The sequence below is a fragment of the Euleptes europaea genome, chromosome 2 (assembly GCF_029931775.1).
Source record: "Euleptes europaea isolate rEulEur1 chromosome 2, rEulEur1.hap1, whole genome shotgun sequence".
Taxonomy (NCBI): Eukaryota; Metazoa; Chordata; class Lepidosauria; order Squamata; family Sphaerodactylidae; genus Euleptes; species Euleptes europaea.
In genome coordinates, this window is record NC_079313.1 from 58,205,136 (window position 1) to 58,230,474 (window position 25,339).

At 43.4% G+C, this 25,339-nt stretch overlaps 1 protein-coding gene across 1 annotated transcript in view; it reads right to left on the reverse strand.

Moving 5' to 3' along the window:
* The window catches only part of ST6GALNAC3 (ST6 N-acetylgalactosaminide alpha-2,6-sialyltransferase 3), a 339,190-nt gene that overhangs the window by 267,930 nt on the left and 45,921 nt on the right, over positions 1-25,339 (reverse strand). The gene's annotated exons all lie outside the window — the stretch shown is intronic.

The window sequence follows — 25,339 nt, forward strand, 5'->3', positions numbered from 1 at the left end:
GGGCTTCAGAGGAATTAATGTCAGGAGACGAGGATTAAGTTGAAGGACTCCTTTCCCCCCGACAGCTTTCCCTAGCGGCGTCCAAGAGCCGCGAAGGGGAAAAACGGGCGAATCGGCCCGATTTGCAGGCGGCGACACAAAAACGGAGCCTCCAGCCGGGAGACTTTAAAAACGGTGCAAGAAAGACATGCAAGTACAAGATGGCCACCGCAACTCCCCGTTTGGCCTCTAGAGGTTACGAGGGCAAACTTGATCCCAGTGATGCCGGCTCATCTGGCGTTCATGCGACTGGGACTACCCTGGGTAATGTTGAAAATGTTCATTTTTTAATTGTGGAAGGGGGGGAGGGAAACTTAAGTCTGATAAATTTAATGCGGCAGGCATTGAGAGAGGAGTTTGCCCAGATTAGCGACCAGAGCCTCATCCCCAGTTCCAGGACTTCCATCCACTCTGAGTCAGAACGTGGGGAATGCTCCAGCGACACATGCCATGCCTGGCCAACTAAGGCAGCAAGGAAGGCACCATTGTCCTCTTCCAGCAGGAACAGGTCCCCTTCTCCCTCTTCTAGCAATAGAGAAGAGGGCGAGTTCTCCTCAGGAGAAGACAAGGAGGGGGAGGAGACTCAAAATCAGGAACAAAAATCCTGGTTATTTGCCGGGGAAGATTATCAGGCGTTCCTGAGTAAGGTATTGGCAGCCTTAGATCTTCATGAGGATGAGGACTCAGAAACTTCCAAAAGTAAGGCTAAGTTTAGGGGCATGAAGGAATTCTTCACCAGACTGAGGATCCATACCCAGGCTGTGCCTTTTCCTGAATACTTTGAGGACCTTCTCAAAAATGAATGGGAGAAGCCTCTCTCTAACAGACAGCTCCCCACTGCTGTTAGAAGAATGTATAATCTAGAGTTTCTAAACTCCTTCAGGTTCCCTTAGTTGAAGCACCAGTCGCCGCTCTGCAATCCACCGGCTTACTTTCTGAGGATGGGGCTGGCAACATCAGGGACCCTCTGGACAGAAAAGCTGATTAAGCTATCAAAAAGGCCCATGAGGCTTCAGCCATATCCATACAAGCATCGGCTATGGCAGCATTGGTGGCTCGGGCATCCATCATGTGGATCAGAAAAATAATTGACCTGACTCCACAAGACAATAAAAGGGTTCTGAGTAGTCTTAACAGAGTTCTGAAAGCAGTAAATTTTATGGCGGATGCCACTCTTGATTCCATGACTATGTCGGCCAGGGCACTGGCAGTTTCCTCTATTTCTAGGAGGGCACTTTGGTTCCGGTTCTGGTCAGCTGACTTCGGTTCCAAATTCATCCTATTGGGATACCCATTCAAGGGTGATCGGCTCTTCGGCTCTAAACTAGAGGACATGCTAGTCGAGACGAAAGACAAGAAAAAGGCCTTGCAAAAATACATAAGGAAAGAAGGTAAGACCTCTTACTCTTCTTCCTTTCATCCCATCTAAACCTCTCACACCCTAGCAAGGGGCAGAGTGGACAATAGAAGGAACAACTGGAATTCTGGAAGGGGATCCTTTTGCAAGGGCCCCAGGTTTAACAAGGGATTCCAGCCACAACCACACTTGGACAAGTCCAACAGATTTAGTGAGAAACCCGGGAAACAATGTCTGCTGGGGCAGTCTGGTGGGGGGAAGACTCCAGCTTTTTGCCAATACCTGGGACTCCCTTCACCCAAACACTTGGGTGCAGAAGATTATTCACAGCCAAGAACTATGCAAATCCCCCCCAAACCATTCTTTCTCTCCCCCTCCTCTTTGAAACAGGACAAGATAGCCCGCAATCAAGCAGCCATAGACCACCTGCTTCAAATCAGGGCAATTGAACCAGTCCCCCAGACAGAATGGTGTGCCGGGGTATACTCCGTTTTCTTTACCGCTCCGAAGAGAAACGGAGATTGGCGTGCAATCCTAAATCTAAAGCATGTCAACAAATTTATCCGGCTCAAACATTTCAGGATGGAGACACTCAGGTCCATCATAGAGGCACTCCGTCCCCAAGCATTTCTGACGTTGATAGACCTAACGGAAGCATATTTACACATCTTCATCTACCCCGAGCACCAAAGGTTCCTCTGCTTTGCTTACAACCTTGATCACTATCAATTTCGGGCCCTCCCGTTTGGTCTCTCATCGGCCCCGAGGGTCTTTGCCAAGGTCCTGGTGATGTTGGTGGCTCACCTGAGAGAGGTAGGGATCCACGTCTTCCCATATTTAGACGATATCCTGGTGAGCGCTCCTTCAGAACAACTGTCCTTACAGCACACGGAGACCGTCCTCCGGGCTCTAGAACTCCACGGTTTCCTTGTAAACCAGATTAAGAGCACCCTCTCTCCATCCCAGTTCATCCATCACCTGGGGGTGTTCATAGACATGAACCAGAATGCAGTCTTCCTTCCGCAAGACAAGATTTCCTCCATTGTCAAGTTGACAAGGACAGTGATTCTTTCCAAATCCTTCGGCCTGTCATCCTTAGTCAGACTGCAGGGGGAAATGGTGGCATGCATAGGGATTGTGCCATGGGCTTGCCTCCACATGAGGGACCTGCAATGGTTTCTCAAGCCATTTCAACTGCCGATAACTCAAAAGAGGAACCCACGCCTCACCGTCCCGAGACAAGTGAAGGACAGCTTAAGGTGGTGGACCAGGTCCCACAACCTAGCTAAGGGCCAGAACTATCTCCCGATCTCCACGATCCAGATTTTCACCGATGCCAGCTTGGAAGGCTGGGGGGCGATTCTGCAGCAACAAGTAGCACAAGGTCATTGGACACCAGAAGACAGTCACCTCCACATAAATCGGCTGGAGTTACGGGCAATCCGGAAAGCCTTGATAGAGTTTTAGCCAAGAATCAAGAACAGTCACGTCCTGCTGAGAACAGACAATGTCTCAGCAAAAGCTTACATAAACAAGCAAAGTGGGTCTCGTTCCTCCTCCCTTCATGCAGAAGCCATAACAATTCTGAATTGGGCAGAGGCTCACTTGGCATCCATCAGGGCAGAGCACATAAAAGGAGTACTAAACGAGCAAGCAGATTGGCTCATCCGACAGCAGGGGGACAAGGGGGAGTGGTCCTTGAAGAGAGAGACCTTCCTTCAAATAACGGAGAAATCTGGAAGACCCATCATGGACCTCTTCGTAACAGGCGAAAATCACCAGCTACCAAGGTTCCTGTCAAGATTTATGCATCCAAGGGCAAAGGGAATAGACGCACTGTTGTCCCCGTGGCCACAGGGTCTCCTTTTTGCATTTCCACCTCTACCAGTGATCTCCAAAGCTCTACGAAAAATCAGACAAGAGAGGGCCCTGGTCCTCTTCATAGTCCCTTGATGGCCCCGACGACCTTGGTTTGCGACACTGAGAGAGCTATTGATCCAGGAGCCATGGTCCCTACCTCCAGTCCAGGACCTTCTCCAACAGGGCCCCTTAGTACACCCAGATCCAGCCTGGCTAAAGCTGACCACCTGGCTCTTGAAAGGTCAAGGTTGCTAGAGACGGGCTATACCTCAGAGGTCATCGACACCATGTTGGAAGCCAGGAAACAATCCACCAGGTGCATATACGATTTTTCCTGGAAGGCCTTCGCTAAATGGTGCGGGAGAAAACATATTGATCCAGTGACCATTTCCACTGGCAACTTGCTTGACTTTCTCCAGGAGGGATTAGTTCAATGGCTGAAAGCATCTACTCTCAAACGACAGGTGACGGCGATCGCAACGGTTGTTCCCCTACTGGATGGCTACCCAACGTCAAGGCATCCCCACAGAGTCACTTTCTTGAAAGGAGCCTCGGCCATCTCTCCTCCGACAATTCATAGATTTCCGACTTGGAGACTTCATGTGGTACTCCAGGCTCTGACTCGACACCCATTTGAACCCTTACGGGAGGCTTCCCTGGGTCACCTTAGGATGAAAGCTCTCTTCCTCACGACTGTTACATCAGCTAGAAGGGTGTCGGAACTGGCGGCTTTGTCATCTAGAAAAAGCCTCTGCGTCTTCCATGCAGATAAAGTAGTACTACGTCCAGATCCGGCCTTTATCCCGAAGGTAAATTCTAAGTTTCATAGACAACAGGAACTCCATTTTCCATCCTTTTGCCCTCACCCTTTTCATCCAAAGGAGAAGAACTGGCACACTCTGGACGTGAAAAGAACTTTACGCATCTTTTTGAGAAGGATGGAACCTTTCCGGCGCTCGGAGTCTTTATTCGTTTCTTCATCACCCAATAAAGGTTGCAAAATGTCAAAGGCAGCTATCAGCAAGTGCATCAAACAGTGTATCCAGCTGTGCTATCAACTTAGCAACATACCAGTGCTGTTAGGAATTATCGCTCACTCAGTCAGCAGCGCTGCTACTTCAGCAGCATTTGATGGCCATGCATCCGTGGAAGAAATCTGTAAAACTGCGACCTGATCGAGCCCTTCTACGTTCATAAGACACTACAAGATAAATGCCTATTCTTCATCCGACGCGGCCTTCGGCAGGAGAGTCCTCCAGAATGTTGTATCAAATGATCAATGAAGACTCCCTCCCAGTGAACGCCAGCTTTTGAAGATCCCGCTGATGAAGATGTACTCCGAACTCAGTGGGAGAATAGAACCTTGGCTTACCTGTGAAGGTTCCTTCTGCACTGAGGGAGGAGTACATCTTGCCCGCCCAGGGTGAAGAATGGATCAAGATGAAGATTGTCAAGTGTCCAGATAAAGCTGAATTAAAAAAAAAATTAATGGGAAAACAATACATTACATAAAGGAATAATAAATAAGGGGAATTAGAATAAAGTATTTTCATGTTCTACTTGTTACTAATTCTTGGTTTTAAGCTGTGTTTTTTGCAGTGGCTGCTCCTTGTTCTTTTGGGTGCACATCTGTCTTTCTATTTTTAAAAATTCTGCTATGGAAGTCCTCGAACTGGATATCAGAGGGCGGTCCTAGCACATGTGACAGGAAGCAAAGGTTTTTTGGATCCTGCCTCCCGGAGCATAGGAACGAGAAAACCTGCTGATGAAGATGTACTCCTCCCTCAGTGTAGAAGGAATCTTCACAGGTAAGCCAAGGTTCCATTTTACTTGAACGTGGCCTTTTACAGAGCAACCTTAGAAACAATTCATTGCTAGGAGCTTGTTACTGAGGTGGAACCTACCCCATCCTACTGTTCCACTGAGCAGGAAGCTTTCCTCCAGCCTAAGCAGCCTTCTTCCAACTTGAGTAACCCTTTCTCCAGTGGAAGAGCCACTCAAGTTGGAGAAAGGCTGGATCCACACTAATCTTACGGGATGGGGCTCAAACCACATAAGAAGATGGTTGTCTACACCTTAAGAACATGTCATTAAGAAGAGGTGAAGGTAGGTTTAATTGCAGGAACAGTGGTTACAAACAGCAACCTTCCCCTACAGCACAGCCATGGTACAGTAACCTCATAAGTAGTTAATGCATTACTTAAGTCATATTAGGTTATCACAGGCATCAAAGTTGGAAATCTGTGATGTGCCCAAGGAAATGATATTGTGGCAGACACTATCCATAATTTCCTTTGTTTTTAATTTCACTTCATATAAAATGGGAAGGAATCGTATGTGCCACACCAAGATTCTTGGAGAAGAGCAAAATAAAAGTATAATTGTTAGTAATAGTTTTGTTTTGTTTGTTTTGTTTTTTAAATTTCCAGGATGTTTTCTCCAGGGCAGCTACTGGGTTGGATCCAAAGGAAGATTTCCACATGCTCTAAAGCCCTTGTGCCAGCAGAAACATATGAAAAAAACCATACCTGTGCTATGTTTAACCTGTTATATCCCAACTTGCATTTATATTTGCACAAGTAATTGCAGGTATCGCCAAATCAGAATGGGAGCTAAAGCAGAGAAAGTAAGGCCATGTAAGTGACTTGAACTTCTTTTTCCCGTATACATCAGAGATGTCTGGTTTCTCTCCATTCTGCCCAATGGAGATTTCTATATAATTACAGTACTTCACATATACATACCATTGAAAGATGGTCACAGATATCAATATACCTAGTTTTTAATCTGTTTCACATTTGGGGGGGGGGACCTAGTTCTTGTAGCCTCTACTGAATATGTGATCTGCCCATGCCTTTACAGTCAGTATGTAAAGAAGAGTAGTATGAGTACCATGGAAAAACCAAAGTGAATTACCTATAACAGACGTGTATTTAAATAACAGAAGAAAGCTATATAATAAAATCTCTTCTGCTTTTATATGAGACATAAGGACATTTCATTCAAAACTTTGATATACAATAATAGAGACATCAGCAGTTCTAATGTACTTCCGAATCTGTTGTGCTTAATCTGTCACTTACCCCCACACAGATTTAGGTCTTACTGCCACTATTCTCGTATCTTTCAAGCATAATATATATCATGATCAGAAGACGGACATATTAACAAGAAAAATGTTCTTTTTATTTTTTCCCCCATCTACAAGGGTTTAATTTTTATTCTAACAGACATGATTCTCTCCATCACAGAAAAGGTTAAAAAATGTGAGTTTTGTGAGAAATGTGCTCTAACTTTTTGGAAAATCTCAAATCATCTTAAATATTTCTGTTCAGTTGTATTAAATAATTGTCTGTCAGTGGTTACCAAGCTTTTCTTTAATGAGAGCTACTTTTGAGTAATGAAAAATACCCCAAGCTATTCTCTTTCTCCAGCACGTTAACAGGTTTTGTTCTGTCTAAGAAACAGAACATAGACTAGCAAGAGTGCCAATAATGAAGCTATCAGCCAAGCAACAGAGAAAAATCCTGTGGAATAAAAGCTTTTAAAAAAGGTTTAGAGCAGATCTTTTTATGATCTTTTCCTAGGTCTCTTGAGGATGCACAAGCTATTCTGCAGCAGCCCATGAGCTGTCAGTAGCTCATGAGCTACCAGTTTGGGAGACCGGTTTTATGCGAAGGTTTTTTTAAAAAAATCCTCAAAATGTGTGGGATGCACTGCTTCAGATTGCAAGTGAAAGATCACTGTGGGTCCCATTTTGCAACATTTTCCAGTGGAAAACTTCATTACTAGAAATCAGCACAACAAGCATAGAAAAGGGATAGAAGCTTTTATTCCTGCTATTTTGGTTTTCTATTTGCAGGAAGGTTTTTGTTTGTTTTTTGGAAGAGGCACATTCAGAGGAGAAATCCGCCACATGCAATCAGGACTGGTGCAGTCCATTCCACCACTGCAGAAGTCTGCCCACTTGTTCTTACCTTAGCCTCCTGCAAATGTGAAGAAGGTCCAAGTCCCACTATATTCATGGAGCCTTCTGAGATGCATAGGACTGCAGATACGATGTAACTATGACACCGCTGAATTATTTTTGTTGTTTACAAAGCTACCAATTTGACCTCTATTATAAAGAACTAACGAATAAAAGAACAGATCTGACTCATGTCCATATTGTGCGGACCCATATTGTTGTTTCAGAAAAACAGTCAAAGAGTTGTGTTGTTGACAACTATCTGCAGCACCCCTCTGACAAAGAGAAGGTGGGCTACGGGAAGGTGTTTCTTGATGAGGCCGCCTGCTTCTGCGTTATAGTCTTCTCTCATGCATTCAGGGAGAGGGTGTATTTTGTGAGTGAGAAGCAGGATAGCATTCTTTTGCTGGGCTGGATAGTCTGGTGATTTGTTTTGGCAGCAGCTGCTGGAGACAGTTTTAATTACCTGTAGCTTTCTCTGCACAGTTTGGGCCACTGTTAATTGGAATGGCAGCTCTTTCACTGAAAGAATGTTTTTGTGTATATATGATGGTGGGAAAGGTACTCCCTTATGTCTCCCTCTGTCCTATTATGCTGTCAAGAAAGCCTAACAAAGAACTGCTTTTACAAAGAACAGTCAATAATTATCCTCTGGCTCAGATTCCAGCAAATGTCCATACCATGATTGAAGTGGCTGTTATGCCTCTGCACATGGATATGATAAAGGCCCCTTGGTGAAGCTCTTGCTAACATGGCTGTCCCTCCAGTTCAGACAAAACAGTCAGGGAGTTGCATTCTCTCTACAATTTGACTAAGCTGGGATACACATTTACAATAAAGTCTGTTCACTGACTACTAGTGCTGCCATCCTTTACATTTTAAGGCTGGGCTTAAAAAGCAGACAGGAAAGGCTTCTAGCTGCAAAGGAAATACAGATAGAAGGAGGTCTGGTTTATTGTATAAGGAGGAGGACCTTGCAGAGCTAACTCCAAGCATTCACCAGCCTTTGGGCAAAGAATACCCCACAGTGTTACAAACACACACTAGTTTTTCACAGACCGGTTTTTGAAACAGAATTGGGGGAAGGCCAGTTTTCCTTTGTTTTAGCTTTCCTATTTATTAATTTAATTGTTTGGTTGATACATCAGCCTCTACACTGAAATACCCCATCAGTCACAAACATGCTGGGACAGACTGCTGCCAGGCAGCCCAAAAGGAAGCCCCTAGCATCAGCAGGTCTGTGGAAGAGAGGCTGTGTGTTATCTCATTTCCTTGAGTGTTCTGCTATTCATGGCATTTTTTATTCCCTTTGCCAGACTGATTTGCATTGCGGCCTGGCACCTGCCGCTACATATGGTGTTCAGGTTCTCTTCAGACGAGAGATTCTCAACCTCAGTGTTTCCCATCAGTAACACAGGTAACAGAATGCTTTCTAAATACTTAATTCCTTAAAAGCATGCTACATATATGTGATTCAACATATATTAATTGGCAAAAGTTATGCACTTAAAGTTCTTGCTTTGTCCTTGCATATTTGGAGTCTGGATTGTTAGAGGAGAAAAACTGGGTCTAAATATCTAAACAAACAATCTGTGCACGCCAGGTTATCATGTTTGGGTGTATTGTTTGATGGCAGGCAGAGTTCACAATATGAGAAATAAAATTAGATCAGGTTGTTTTCTCCAGGGTCTATCTCTTTACTGCTGGCTCCCCTCTGACTCTTGCAGGCCTTATCTCCTAACCCTGCTGAGATAGACTCCATGGTGCCCCATGCAACTACTATAATTTTGTCTCTCAGGAGTTGGCAACCCTAGACCACACACTAACCAAACAGATCTGTGTATCTGCTAAAGCAATACAAAGTATAGATACCTGGTACACATAAGTAATGAATGTGAGAAATTCAGAGTCACTCTATTTCCAGTAAGGCTTCTGCTGAAACTATCCTAATCAAAATATGTGTGTGAGAGACTTTTCAAAGTATCTATTAAACTGGAGAGTCCTTACACTGGTTTCAGCTAAAATTCAGTACTCCAAGAAAAACACATCTGTACTTCAAATCAACCTGCTCTGCTTCTCATAAAAACTGCCTCCCAAGGCAGGACTGTTCTTCTCTTCTGATCTCATGGGCACTGTACTACAAAAGGTCCATCTGAGTCAGAGGAGAAAAGTGAAAGAGCTGTCTGGAGGAAACAACAGATCCCCAATAAGGCTTAGGGCCTCTCATGAAGGTGTAGGACAAGACATCTGCTCTAGTGATCCACTCCCACTGCCAAGCACAGCGGAGGCAATACTATGAAATAATCATTAGGTGTAAGAGATAGGTGGGCAATGGGACAGCCAAATAGAGAGACAGTGGGAGGCTGTGTAGAGTAAGGATGTATTTTCGGGGGCTGCTTCTTCACAACTCATTAAGCAGTAGGATGTGCTTATGTGATATAAATTCTTCACTTCCAAAAGAGGGACAGAGTGGCGTGGGACAAGATGTTAAAAGGGCATTTACCCTAGTTCTTTCTTTAGATGTACAGTTTAGTTGCACTTAACCATGTGGCCAACATTAGTTTGACTTGATACAGGAGCTTTTTGATATGTAGAGCTGACTGAATTGCAGGTGTTGATATGTAGTCTAAGAACAGGAGGGCCAAAGGATAATGAGGAAGCAGAGAGTGGATAGACTAATCCCACTGTTTATCTGATCACCAGAACGATCAGATTGTAGTGGATTGAATGCTGGGATGCTTGGGTACAAATACCCTCTTGACCATGCAGCTCACTAGATAACCTGGAGTCACTCATTGCCTTTCCACTTCAGAGCTCTTGTGGAGGCAAAGCAAAGTGACACTCATGTTGTTTAAAAGTACTCTGCCCTTTAAGGGAGGGTAGAATGATAATATAACAACAACAATCACAACCTTTCCTACCATGGCATTAGTAAAAAGCAAGCTGCTCAATAAATTTCCTTGAAATGTTTCACTGAAGGAAGAATGCCTGCCAGATCATCATGCTCCAATATCAGATGGCACAATTTGCATCGACGGAACAAGGGATTACAGTTCAAGAATGGAAAGCTTAAAAAATTGATTCTGCAAATCAGAAATGCCCATTTCACACCATCTCCCCATGCCTCCCACCTATTTGTATGACACAGCATTTTGTTTGAAAGGAAAGCAAGGATAGTGAGTCAATTCTCCCTCACTTCATCACACTCCCTTCTTTTTTAAAAATGGAGTTTAAAATAGAGTTTAAGTGGAGAGCATTTCTGTGAGAGCCTCTCGTTTAAAATATTGGCAGCATGTCACTGACCATATGGCAATTCTAGAATGAGAGTAATTTTCAAAGATCACTCCTATAATCTGGTGTTTCATTTTACAGCGCAATTTGCCTCCGATGTTTATCTGAGCTAGTCATATCTTATTTCTGATGTAGTCCAAAACAAGGCCTGCAATTTACAGTTTGTGTAACTCTAACATTTAGTTTGACATAAAGATTTGATTGTTCCATTTTGAGCATTGCGACCAACGAAAGTATGAGTTACAGGATTGGGAGAGAGACAGCAACACAGAGGCCTGTCCAACTGACCTTAAAAAAAAAAAAATCTTGAACAGCACAGTGTGAGTAATCTAAAAATTTGTTTTACCTTTATGTATTAAAACATTTGTCCCACATTGCTTCTGAGCTACTTTCTCTGAAATATTATTACATCACTATACCTACTTATTCAGCCATTAAACACTTTCACTGTATTAACTGTAAATTTGACCCCTCCACTCCAACTGGAATCTATGATGGGCCAACCACAAATGGAACATCACAGAAGGGCATTTCTGATTTAAATCTCTACCCTGTACCTAAACACAGGAATGAGGGACTGACACCTGTGACACCCCACAGGCATGAGTCATAAGCAGATGAGAGCAGAAGCCCCCATTCCATTTCCATGTATTAGCAGGTACGTCTATATAACTCATTAGCTTTTAGACAGGACAAAAATCTAAGGGCAGCCCCCATCAAGATTCATTAGTTAACCAGAATTACACTTCTCCCTGAGTTTAAAGTTGCAAACTTTCTTCTCCAAAACTGTGAACTCCTTCACTCCACCCCAGGCTCAAAACTATCAGATTTAGCATGCAACACATTCCTGTTAATCAATCTTACAGATGATGCATTTACACAGTATTTCTGCCAGAAAGAGGGCACATGGATGAATGATGGAAAGCCAGATTTAAAAACCTCCTTGGTCTGAAGGTCATCACTTCAGATATATAACTCGGGGTCAAAATTTAGCATACTTTGTGAAGGAGAACTGCTGAAGGCAGCCGTTAAAGAATAAATTTGCATAACATGCTGAAAACACATTCATATCATCTTGAGGCAGGGAATAACCAACCCTCCACATGGTTCAGTTAACAGTTTAATGTGCTTGTTCAGCATTGCTGTTCTCTCTTAGAATTACTTATGCTAGTGTGGTTCCATGTTTTGTTTCAGGGACAAAACCACATTAAAAGACCCATATCAAACCAACATAGTGCAGTGTTAACAGAGCGATGGACTTGGACTGGTAAGATCGGAGTTGGAGGCCCTGTTTAGCCATGAAGCACAGTGTGACCTTGGGCTTTTTTCAGCCTAGCCTACCTCACTGGGTTGATGTAAGGCATAATTTTCTTGCACACTACTCTGAGGTCCTTCAGCAAGGGCAAGATGCACAAGAAGGGAAGCTGTTACTCCTATAACTGTGTCACAAATTTCAAAAGCTCCGGGACTTTGCTGAAACAAAAAGAAGTCAATATGGCATTATCAAATCTTCTGCTACAAGCAATATTGTTCAATCAAAGCTAGAACTTTTTCAGCTGCGTCTCGTTCTATATGATGCTAAACTCATGAAGACACGTCCCTGCTTGTGTGGGTGGAGCAGCAACTTTAACACCACCACCCCTCAATACCCTTGTGATGCGCCTCACGATTGCTGCTGGTCTGATAAACCAGTAAGTGGTGCTGACATCAAGTAGAAATGAGGAGAACAACAACAAAGCTGGCTGGGAAAATACATAAGGAGATGCCAATAAATAGATGCCAGTGACCAAGTGTATGTCTTGGAAAGCTTTATATATCAATGAGTTATACACCAAGCAACACACCAGCAACAAACTACCACAGAGGAAATTTTCATTGCTTAAATCCTTCCCTTCCCTTCCCTTAGCTAGGCTACTGTAGAAGCTAGCACGTGTTCCCCTTTGTGGAGATTGTTTTAGAACAAAAATTATAAATATTACCTTTTGGGGGGAAACTGCAAAGTGACCTTTATAGGTAAACTTGGAGAGATGATCAATAAAAATGAAGACTTATGTTTTTTGTGCATCTGGTAAAAGTTTACATCCTAATCGAAGTGCCCTCTTTGAAAGGTAGTGTCTGTGGTGTCATCGTTTACTCCAAGGCAGATAAATTAAACCTTGTCATTTAATACCCTTTTAAAAAAACAACAACATAAACACACACTTTAAAAAGAGAGCACACAATAAATGGCCTGTTTCACATGAGTCTAATTCAGAGTCTTCTTCACTCCTACACCAAAAAGAATTAAATGAACAACTGATCACCTTCCTGATGATTCCTACAAATATTAATTGTGCTGCTTTAAAACCAAAATCAAGAAATCAGCATGAAGCTTTTTTCTCTTTTGAAGAAACCACACAGATGGATCTAAATGGAACAATTACACAACAAGTGTCTGGAAAACAATCACAGTGTTTTAGTTAAAAGAAGCTGAGGCTTTAGTAATATAACATCCTCATCAGCTGTTTGTCATAATGAAGGCAGTAATTAAGCCCAATGCTATTTAATCTACAGCCATTTTCTGTACATTCCAGTCATTGTAAGGTTATCTTTAGAAGGCTATAATTGGTTGAAAATTCAAAGCTATATCATCAACAAGAAATTGAAATAATTATACCTTTTTAAATTCCTGGATTTTTCTATGAAGAAATGCATTAGCCAGTACAGACTGCTGTAATGTTTTAAACTTTGTGCTTTATTTTTAATATTTCAAAATTTGGCTTCTTTTCCTTAGCTTGAAAGTAAGAATTATTGAAAAGTCTGTGATCCCAAAGTTGAATGTTTGTCTGAGAACTCCAAATAGGGCAGGTAAACTCACATCAGGGGCTGGGGGATCCCCTGCTTTGGGGGCCCTCCCCTGTTGCTATTCAGCTGGCCAGCAGGGGGTCTTACCAGTGGCAAATGGAGGCCTTGCTCCCATGTTGTCAGCACCATGTCAACATCACTTCTTGCACTCACCATAGAGATTTTGTCCAAATACCTGAGCATCCCCACGTTGTTGGCCATGTGATGACATCACTTCCGGTGAGCACCAGAAGTGATGTCGACACATCACTGAAAATGCGGGGGCTGGGCCTCAGTTCGCCACTGGTAAGTCTGTGATCTGGCTTCGGCTGGGGATGGACAGCCGGATATATATATATTTAAGTTCCCCCCTTCCCCTGCCGCTTGCCAGGGGGTACCAGGCAGCCCGAACTCTAAGGGGGAAATATGCCAAAGGTCAATATCGAACTAGCCCAGAGTTCAAAGAATAAAATGTTGGTGATGATCTCAGTATTGGAGATATAGAGTTACTTTGAACAGAATTTCCATAGTCTGTGGTAAAATCTATCATACCAAGTAGAGGGGTGAGGTATTGTTCTCACTGTAGTTTAAATTTTTCAAAAACAATCCAGAAGATATAATCTTCTGCTTCAGAGAAAAGGTGCGTTCCCTCCAGGTTTTTAGAACACTATTTCTAATACAGTGAAATGAATGGAAATAAGCTTGGATGTTTACACATAACATTTCTTCCAGCATCAGAAGGTATTTCTACATTACAAAATCATTGCATTTTGCGGCCCCAGAGGAGAATAGGTGGCCAGGGGCTATGCAGAGAAACAAGACAAACACCTTATGTGGGTATAACAGGCCACAACTTTATTGATTGCAGCTGTAGAGGTGTGGCTTGGCATAGGGCAATAGATCCAAGGCATCAAATGACCCACCTGCTGCCTGATGGGAAACCCATCCCTCAGCTCTAGGGTTGCCAGGTCCCTCTTCACCACCGGCGGGAGGTTTTTGGGGTGGAGCCTGAGGAGGGTGGGATTTGGGGAGGGGAGGGACTTCAATGCATAGAGTCCAATTGCCAAAGTGGCCATTTTCTCCAGGTGAACTGATCTCTATCGGCTGGAGATCAGCTGTAATAGCAGGAGATTTCCAGCTATTGCCCTGACCTGGATGGCCCAGGCTAGCCTGATCTCGTCAGATCTCAGAAGCTAAGCAGGGTCGGCCCTGGTTAGTATTTGGATGGGAGACCACCAAGGAATACCAGGGTTGCTGTGCAGAGGAAGGCACTGGCAAACCACCTCTGTTAGTCTCTTGCCATGAAAACCCCAAAAGGGGTCGCCATAAGTCGGCTGCGACTTGACGGCACTTTACACACACACACACACCTTGAGGTTGGCAACCCTACTCAGCCTGCCTGCTGAGGGGAAAAACCTGAGATGGCAACCAATGGGAACACCTGGGTGCTGGCCACTGTGTGATCCCCCTGCTACTTGGGGGCGAGAAGAGCCTGGCAGCACCCAAGCTGGGCATGCCTCTCTAAGCCTCCACCCCCAACTGGGATGATAGGCACACTGGCCCATCTTCTCCCAAAATGAATCCACTCCAATGACCAAACTGCCTACCCAGGTGTGACAATAGGCCCCAAGCATTAACAACAGCACAAACAAGCATACCATGAACAACCTGTACAAACTAAAGCAAGGGAGGGTTGGGTGGGAAAGGCTGCAAAAGGCAAATGCAATCCAAGATGCGCCAGGGACCTGGATTTATACCAAGCCAGCAGACCAGACTAAAGACTGGCCAGCTGAGGGCCTCCTGGCCAGTTCTGCCCAGGAGGGAATCCTGCCAGCCCTCTGATGGGATGGCTGCAGAGGAGAGCGTCAGGGGCCTGCACTAGTCAACCCACGGCCCTGGGAGATGCCATCATGCCTCCAAGGTGGCCACCAGCCCAGCAAGCCATCTACCCCAAGGGGCACAAATGGGCCCCCCTGGTAAGTTCTTCTCTTGGCCAAACATAACAGTGCTTTTCAAGGATAGCACTGGACCAGTTGCAATAATAGTAGCCTAGAATTAAGGTTGCTCTTTGTCAATTTTGATAACATCCAGTGTTTAACTCTGTGTGTGTGTGTGCGCGCACGCACTCGCACATGCATTCACTGTATCCAAGCATTTAGAGACCAAGAGGTTGAATTATAATTCCCATTCTTCTGCGGTTGCCTGAGTCTATGTAGTATGAATCAGCAGAATTTCTGGGTAAATCCAGTTGATACAGTATCCCTTTTCTGCTGTAACTTCAGTAACATTTTTTTTAAAAATGTCTAAACACTTCATGTAGGTGAAGTACACATGCCGTAAATTATAATGGGTGATTGGTACATCAAAGGCAGCTGGTCTATTCATATGGCCAATTCGGCTCTGAAGAATGTCACACTGAGACTGGCCTATACAGATGCCTAGTATTGGTCATTTCTGCAAAATGATGGTTCTCATGCACAGTGATCAGAATTAGAGCACATCTATGCATACATTTGACAGCACAATAATCTAGGACCGTGGTGGCGAACCTATGGCACGAGTGCCAGATCGGGCACTCAGAGCCCTCTCTGTGGGCACACGAGCCATCACCCCAGCACAGAGTTCTGCTCTGCAAATGTGGGAAGAGCACAGGCGACTTGTCCCGGCTGCAGTAGGAGAAAGGAGAGAGGTTCCTGTCTGTCTGCCCTTCCCACTCTTAAAGGGCCCGCTGAACAAGCAGCTCTCCTCCCACCCCACCCCACCCCACCCCACCCCTTCTGGCTCTCTTCTCCCCTGCTTGAACAGCAAATGCGGGGAGAGCGCAGGCGACTTGTCCCGGCTTCAGCAGGAGAGAGAGGTTCCTGTCTGTCTGCCCTTCCCACTCTTAAAGGGCTTGCTGAACAGGCTGCAGCAGGAGAAGGGAGAGAGGCAAAAAGGCAATCTCAAATCCCTGGGTTGCTCTTGGGGCGCACGCTGCTCCTGTTTGCATTCTTGCTCCTGTTTGCATTCTTGCCTAATGACTCTCACTGTTAACCAGCCCACTGAACCTGGTGTCTTCTCCGCACCTTTTTTAGATGTGGTGATTTTCATCTCTTCCACAAACACCCCAAGTTTGGTTTTTGAAATGCATGCGATAGGAGTGTGCAAAGGGGTTTGCTCTGACCCATAAGGACGCCTCCTTGGCCCAAAAACTGTGTAATGTTGGTTTTTATATCTGTTTAGTGTTGGTTTTTATCTCCCCCCCCCAAAAAAAGGTTTGCTTTTCAAAGACATGTGGTATAAGTGTGCAATAGATCCAAGGTTTGCTGAGACTTTTAAAGATGCTTCCTTGGCCCAAAGTCTGTTTAGTATTGGTTTTTATCCCTCTCCCCCCCAAAAAAGGTTTGCTTTTCCAAATGCATGTGGTAAAAGGGTGCAAAGGAGTGTGCAAAGCATATAAAGCTCTGTTATTGTGTTTTTCTTTTAAGACAAAAGATGTTAATGTATGAGTTGTTTTTTCTAAACGAAAGCCTCAGTATTCAGGTTAAATTGACGTGTTGGCACTTGGCGATATATAAGTGGGTTTTGGGTTGCAGTTTGGGCACTCGGTCTCTAAAAGGTTCACCATCACTGATCTAGGAGAACTTTAAGGATGAAACCAATATCAAATCCCTATGTGACCCATCCACATGAGAGTCTAATTTTGAATATTTTGGGTATATTTGTAGGAAAGTTTCTGGGCTCCTGGGTTAGAATTTCAGTGCAGAATGGATGTATGGGAAGTATTTGCACAACAGATGAAGATGTTAAGTTGCATGGGGATTTGTTCTTCTTCTCTCTGTGTCATCTGTGCAGGCTCTTCTGTTCTCTTTCATGAGTCACCAGAGATTTTCACAGACTAGGGATGACACCATAAAAGATGCAAGGCAGCTTCAGAATTTATAGACTTGCAACAGCAATATATGGGTGCATCTGCCATGTGCATCCTTATTTGCACTTCCTTTGTGACGCACACAGCAAAAAGTCGTGTATCTTTCCCTGCAGTGATCTGTGTGTGTGTTGCATGTGCACAGGGGCCTTGTCTACATCACTGAAGAGTTGCTAATTCTCACTTTGCACATTTCACAAGGAGAATCAAGCTATATACTGTCTTTATTAGAATGTTTGTAACATCTAAAGCTGTTGGTGATGCAGTCACAGTCCCCCTGACAGATACACCTTCAGATCTGAGATATCAACAATACTGTTGAAGGTGAACTGAGGCCAGTGGCCTCATGCAAGCCTTGGTAGAACGAAAAGACCCAATTCCACAAACTTCAAACAGATGCAGGATATTGTCGAAGGCTTTCACGGTCAGAGTTCATTGGTTCTTGTAGGTTATCCGGGCTGTGTAACCGTGGTCTTGGAATTTTCTTTCCTGACGTTTCGCCAGCAACTGTGGCAGGCATCTTCAGAGTAGTAACACTGAAGGACAGTGTCCTTCAGTGTTACTACTCTGAAGATGCCTGCCACAGTTGCTGGCGAAACGTCAGGAAAGAAAATTCCAAGACCACGGTTACACAGCCCGGATAACCTACAAGATGCAGGATGTTCAGCATTCCACCATCAGGCAGGGAAGTATCTTGAAACAAAGGGGAGTGAGATGGCATTTCATTTTTTTGTTGTCATATACAGAAGACCGAATGAAATACCCTCTGAGGAAGTCTGGTAGATCAGACCAAGAGCTATATTTCACCAAAGCATATTAAGGGAGACATGAGTTATCATCCAGTGTATTTATTGCATGATGTATGGTGGCAGAGTAATCACACTAAGTACACTGAGAGTGGCTGTCACCACCATAAAACACACTACAACTTAGACGGCTTTGGATTTTTCATCTTCAGCAGTGAACCAGGGCTGAGTATTCAGTTGAGCCTAGAAGCCCATCAGGAAGACAGTATTCAGAGTGTAAAAGATGGGACTAAAACTTTAAATGTGCATATCAATCAACTAAATATTCAGCAAATTCATTTGCAAATGCCAATTTTAAATGGTGAGGCTGACAGTTAAGGGTACTCCGATTTTATTTTTGCAGGGTAATTTGGTTCAGGTGTGTTATTTTAAGATGGCCTTTCCTTCCAACATTGGTTCATCAGTTTCACTATTTCGTTCAGTATCTCAGAAAAGGCACTTACTCTTAGGAAATAGGTATTTAAATTGAATTCATCAATGCAAAGGCAGATAATTAATTATTCTTAATTAGCCTTAGTAAAGAATAATAACCCTATTCTTAATAAGTAGCCCTAATAACGACCAAGAAATTATATTAACCTAGTGCATTTTTATCTCTCCCTTCCTCCAAAGAGCAGGGGTGGCACAACCCATTCTCCCTTTCCTATTTTACCCTTGCAGCAGCCCTACAAGTTTAGTGAAGCAGAGAGAGACAGTCAATGGCTGTCCCACAGTCACCCAGAGTAGGGTTTTAAACCCAGGTATCCCACATCCTCATCCAGCACCCAAACAACCACACAACACCAGAACTAATAATATATAAGGCAGGCTTTTAAATTAAATAATCAGTACTAGGAAACTGGCTATAAATTAGTTTCTTTTTACAGTGTCAGGCAATGGGGAGTTCCAACACAGCAACCTTCAGGTTAGGTACAGACTCACCACTCACTGTGGAATTTGAGTTGGTAAGAGAAGTTAAGCTAGGAAACAAACATCACAGAACAGAATTCTACTGAGCTTTGGAGTCAGGAGACCCCCTGACAGGCAATCCAGCACTACTGCCACATATTTCACTCTTAGGTCTGCCACACTCCATCAGACTGGGCAATTTTCTGCCACTGAATGATACTAGGTGAATTCTCTGTGCTTCCCAAATGCCTTTATCTCTCACTGCCTTCTGGTTAGTTCTCATGCCTGCTATGTCCAAACTGCAGCAACCATCGCTCCGGGTTGGCTGTTTGGGTCCCATACTCTAGCCCAGCCACCCACCTCTGCTTCCAAGAATGTCCAGCCACCCTCACTTATTTGAACCTGATTCTGCTGGCACCCAGAAACAGGCACCTGATGTTAAGCAAGATATATTTTTATGGGTTTGCTTTTCTTTATGCAAGAGAGGCTCTGCTGACTTAAGTATGCTACAATACCACTGCGATGTCACAAGAGCATTACCTTCATGTATGTAATTACTTTGTATTTGTGTCATTCCTGCCAAAATTAAGTAGCCTCTCCTATCCCTGCTGAGTCAACCCTAGACAGAACAGAGCTTTTATCACACTAAAAATTCTACTCAGTAACCAAGGTGGTTTTCAGATTTCAAAGGTTAATTTTCACCTCCCCTCTCTCTCTCAAAAAAAAAAAAAAACCTGACTGACATTTCAGCTTCCAGGATAATAGCACTTTATCCATGCAAAGTGCAGTTCAAAATTTAACTAATCAGCCCACACAATACCAGTGTAATGCTACAGTGAGCCTCCTTTTAAAAACACACACACAGTTGGGCAAATTAGGGAGAAATGAGCTGTTCAAGGTCATACAGCAAATAAGTGAATGAGTCAGTGTTGCTATCCAAGAGCATGACGGGCAGCCCCTCCTGTTGCACTTTATGAGGTAGGGGGGATGTTGGAGTGAATTCCTATAAGTGCCAATATTAACTAGTAAATTTTAACATGAGATTTAACGTTGGCACTGCCACCTGGACAATTTCTAAGGGGTTTCTTGGTCTCGCTGTTAGACCAGAAGGAGCAGCAGAAGTGTGTGTGTGTGTGTGTGTGGGGGGGTAGTAACAGTGAAAATGGCAGAGCATCTAGCAATGCCAGGCCCAGCACCTGTCAGCGATGTTGCTGCGCCATCAAAGACAGCGAGGTGCAGTGGTGTCACACAGAGCATTACTCCATTCCACAGTGCTAGTGTATTCTTATTCTGGAATTCATCCCAGAGTGTTGATATAGCCTTCCTATTTGGGTGTGCTAGAGGGCAGGGATACATTCTGAATGGTGTCATTCCAGACCATTTTGCTTGGCCCAGCAACTCGTTTGCTCCCCAAAATAGGGACATAGTCAAACAGGGCCCAAGGACTTTTTTGGACCTGGAGCAGTGATATCATTTTCTGGAGTTCCTTCTAGCTCTGCCCCCATGTGGTATCTTTCATTCTTCTAGAACTAGCAAGACAGCAATTCCAATGCCCCTCTGTTACGATTAGGAGAAATAGAGACCAAGGAATGAACACTCTAATACAAAGTCACTTGTATGTATTAAGAATTCCTCACCCATTTCAATGAGCAGGCAACCTTTGAACATAGAGGAGTATATATTCAGCCATCCCCAACCTTGAAATAGGAAGTGTCGGAGTCTCGTCTCTGTGTGTGTGCTACATGAGGATATCTCGTTCAAAAACTCTCAACAAATTATATAGAATGAATTGTAATTCTCATAATGAGGCGCCATTGAGTTGCACTCACTCACGCAGTCCACAAAGTGAACTTGTGGAAGTTATCAAAGTATGAATGGATATAATGTGACAATATATTATCAGACGACAAAGAATAAACAGCAAAGTACAGCAAAACCACTTACATAGAGAGCTATGGGACATTTAGATATGAACAGAAGGTAAGGAAAGCTGTAGAGGAAATAGTTGAGGGGTTCATCAAGCTATTTCCATCCCCCTGCTGTAGACTCCTGGAGTTAAAAGGGAAATTGTGATCAGCCCCTCAGTGAAATTGAATTTGACGCCTCTTTTCTATTGAAATTAGGAATTATCTTGCAAACCTGTACTTTGGGGCATCAGTGTCAACCTGTCTGGAATATAATTTAGATTTTTTTCAGTAACAAAATGCCGTCTCTTCTACAGTCGTTAGTGGCTGGCATAAATAGTTGACAGTGTTATAAATGAAGGTGCAGACAGTTTGCAAGACACATCCAATATTTCACCATTAGCTCTGAACTTCCCTGTCAAAGCAAAGAAGGGGAAGAATCATTAACCAGTGCCTATACATTTTTATAACTCACGCCTCTTGTTTAAAAAAGCCCCTAATTATTTAAGCCAAACAGCTGAAGAATCCAGCACTACATTTAAAAATATGGGGGGAAAGTGTTCTATTAGATCAGTGGCTGTTCCTTAGAGATGCACCCAAACATAAGAGGGTGGACAAGGCCTTTAGGGAAAAAATGGATGAGATACGAGTCAGCCTGAAATCAGAGAGAAAGTTTAGGAGCCCCACCCCAATGTAGCCTTTTATTTATGTACATTTTTCTTCTGAGACACAAACACAAAGCCTTCAAACCCATTCCAGAGATATGATTTCATGGATAGAATATTATGTTAGAGCAGTTATGAAATTCAACGTCTAGGAGGCAGGACAGCAACTTATAGCCACTGGGCATTCTGAAACATGTTTCAAGCAACCGAATGAACAATCGTATACATGGAAATCATTGGATGGCCAATACAGAAATCAAATAGATTACATAATCAGAGTAATGACAGAGTAATTCAAAAGTAATGGCTACTAAGGAAGGGCACAACTTTGAGGTTGATGACTCATCGTTCTCTGAAATATTATTACATCACTATACCTACTTATTCAGCCATTAAACACTTGCACTGTATTAACTGTAAATTTGACTCCTCCACTCCAACTGGAATCTATGATGGGCCAACCACAAATGGAACATCACAGAAGGGCATTTCTGATTTAAATCTCTACCCTGTACCTAAACACAGGAATGAGGGACTGACACCTGTGACACCCCACAGGCATGAGTCATAAGCAGATGAGAGCAGAAGCCCCCATTCACTGGGTTAGAGAGACTGACTGGCCCAAGGTCATCCAGCAAGTTTACATTTTAGAATGAGGATTCAAACCATGGTCTCCCAGATCCTGTGTGTGTGTGTGTTAAGTGCTGTCAAGTCGCTTCCGACTCATGGTGACCCTATGAATCAATGTTCTCCAAAATGTCCTATCTTTGACAACCTTGCTCAGGTCTTGCAAATTGAGGGCTGTGGCTTCCTTTAATGAGTCAATCCATCTCTTGCTGTGTCTTCCTCTTTTTCTGCTGCCCTCAACATTTCCTAGCATGACTGTCTTTTCTAGTGACTCTTACCTTCTCATGATGTGACCAAAATACGATAGCCTCAGTTTAGTCATTTTAGCTTCCAGGGTCAGTTCAGGCTTGATTTGATCTATAACCCACTGATTTGTTTTTTTGGCAGTCCCAGATCCTAGCCCGACCCTAACTGCTTCACCATGTTGGTGTATTTACCTGACAAACTATCTGACAAAGCTAAAATATACCTTTGAGTTTTAAAGTAATTAAGAAGAACCTCAAATCCCATTGCTCATTTATATTTCCATATCTGTAGAAGTTAAGTATTCCCACTGTAAGGTAATCAAAGAATACTTTGGAAAATAGTGTGAAGTTGCCTTATACCAAGTCAGAACATTTGTCCACTGACCACAGTTCAATCTGACAGCAATTCTCCAAGGTCTCTAGCAGAGATCTTTCCCAGCTCTGCTGACACAGATTTTAAACCAGAGGTGCTAGGACTTTACAAATGGAATGCACACGTTGTACCACTGAGCTGAGTCCCCATTCTATCTTCTGTTAAATGTTTTTTATTATGTGATAGTGAAGTAAAATCTAAGCTATGCTTGTGATTGAAGTGTCCCTTGCATAGACTGGTGCTCTCCACCTAGAAAGCTGTAATAGAAAAAAACTACCAGCTGCCGTGCAAAAGTGTCAAACTGCTTGGAGAAGTCAACGTGCTTTAAAGTGTCCATTTCCACTTACCAGTGTGAAACAAAACCAATACCAATAGAAATCTGTACAGCTTGCCACCAGAGCTTGCTTAAACCAGCTGTGATAAGATCCTGTGGATTATTCCTTCTTAATATTTGTTTCCAAGTTCCAAGAGCGCCCTCTGGCGTGAACAAAGGCCCTGTTCTCTCATTGAAGGATGTCTCTTTATGCAACGTTTGCAGTACAACTGTTAGGTTGTTCTCTCGTGTGTCGCTTCTGATTTCAAGGTTTCACCCGCTTCTGACATGCTGTTCTATCTGATTTTCTGGGTTTGTTTCACTGTATTTTTCAGCTAATATGAATATTCATTACAATACAGCAAAAAAGAGAGAGAGAGAGACAAAAGGATTGTGGAAGCATTTATTCTGTATTGTTTCTCTCCCACCTTCCCATGACAGCAAAAGACTTCATACAGATAACTCGACTGAATTCAGTACTGTGAGAGTCCTCCTTCCTACTGGCTCAAACAGAGAGCTTCGCGAGGTCTCAGTAAAGTGCAAAGCAAAATCTTTTCTGCAAAGGGGGGGGGGGGAGACACGTTTAGACAATAGAAACAAACCTGAAAAGCTCCCCGGCTCTTTGGCTGCCCATCTTCAGCTCAGACAGGTTTCAGTGGGCGATTTCCAGAGGATAATGGCCTATTTACTCAGGGATGTCTGTGGAAAGCATCATTTGGCACAAAGGAAAATGAAAACCGAAAGGCTCCGCAGCACCAGCCCTGAGGTAACATATTGACTAACGCCACGGCTTTCGAAACTGCAGGTGCTCATTAGGCATCACAACTGTTCCCAGCAAAAGCAAAGCCAGATTTACAGAGGCAGGTGCTCATATGTCAGTGGAAGCTGCCGCAATTACTAGTATACGTACACCGGCAGAATGACTAAAGAGGAAGGTGTCGGGGGAGGGGACCATATAAAATGATAGTCAAAATATATGGCCAGACCACAATAGAGATATGTCCAACAAGTATCTGAACAGACAGGGGGATCAGTAACCAATCACCACTAATGCATATACATAACTATTTTATAGTAACGTAGCAGTAAGTAACATTTCGGTCCTAAATATTTGCTTTGCTAAAATTCTGGCCAAATATCACGTTTGGACACTGCACAGAGAGCTGCAGAAGTCTACTAAAAATTATTAGGGGGGGCAGATTTTGGAACTAGGCAGCTTGTCAAAGGTAGACAAGCCTTCATTGTTTATCCTGTGAAAGAAAATCACCTTTGCTTCAGTTTAGCTTTTTATTATTATTTTTTTGTTTTGCCTCATGATGAAACCAAACACCAGGAAAGGGCCAGCACTTTCCCCCAAAATGCTTACACCAGAATTTTTTAAATGTCTAAAAAATAAATAAATAACTTCTCATAAATAGACTTGACAAAGCCTGAAAAGAAATCAGTGTTCTGCAGTACTGATTTGATTCAGATTGGAGATGAACACGTAGATTCAAGTCCAGTAGCACCTTAGAGACCAACCAGAGTTTCGGGGTATCAGTTTTCGAGAGTCCCTTCATTAGAAGGGAGCTTTGACTCTTGAAAGCTTATACCTCGAATCTAGCTGTTCTGCTGCAGACCAACATGGATGCCCTTTCAAACTTTCAGACTGGAGATGAGTATCTGTGGCTACATCTCATTTACGCACGAGTTTTTGCCTCTTCCAAAAGCTTTCCTTTCATCTATAATTGAAATGAATGTCCTTGGCAAAGTGCCCTCCACGCCTAGAATGGTTATCAAAACTGCAACCAGCCACCAGACTAATTCTGGGGTGCCTTGCCCATTTTTACATTTTCCATGTTTTACTGGAAGTTTTCAGCAACATGTGGTGAAGCGTAGCAAGTGCCGTACCAATATTCACCTTACTCTTAGAAGGAAAGGGCAGAGCTGCCCTCTTATTCTTTTATTATGCTACACAAGATGGCCTTTGAATGTTATAAGAGTTATCCCTTTCATTTTTCTGAGTTGCCTAGATACAGACATTTTCTTCTTCTTTAAATACCAAGGATAATAATTAACTATTGCTAACGGCATGACTGCTGAAATATCAATGGAGATGAGGGTTTGCATTGAACAGAACAGGAATTCCAAAGCAAACTTTAAAGATAACCTTATGGCTATGTGTATCTTGAGTAGGGTTGCCAACCTCCAGGTGGTTGCTGGAGATCTCCTGCTATTACAACTGATCTCCAAGTGACAGAGATCAGTTCTCTTGGAGAAAATGGCCGCTTTGGA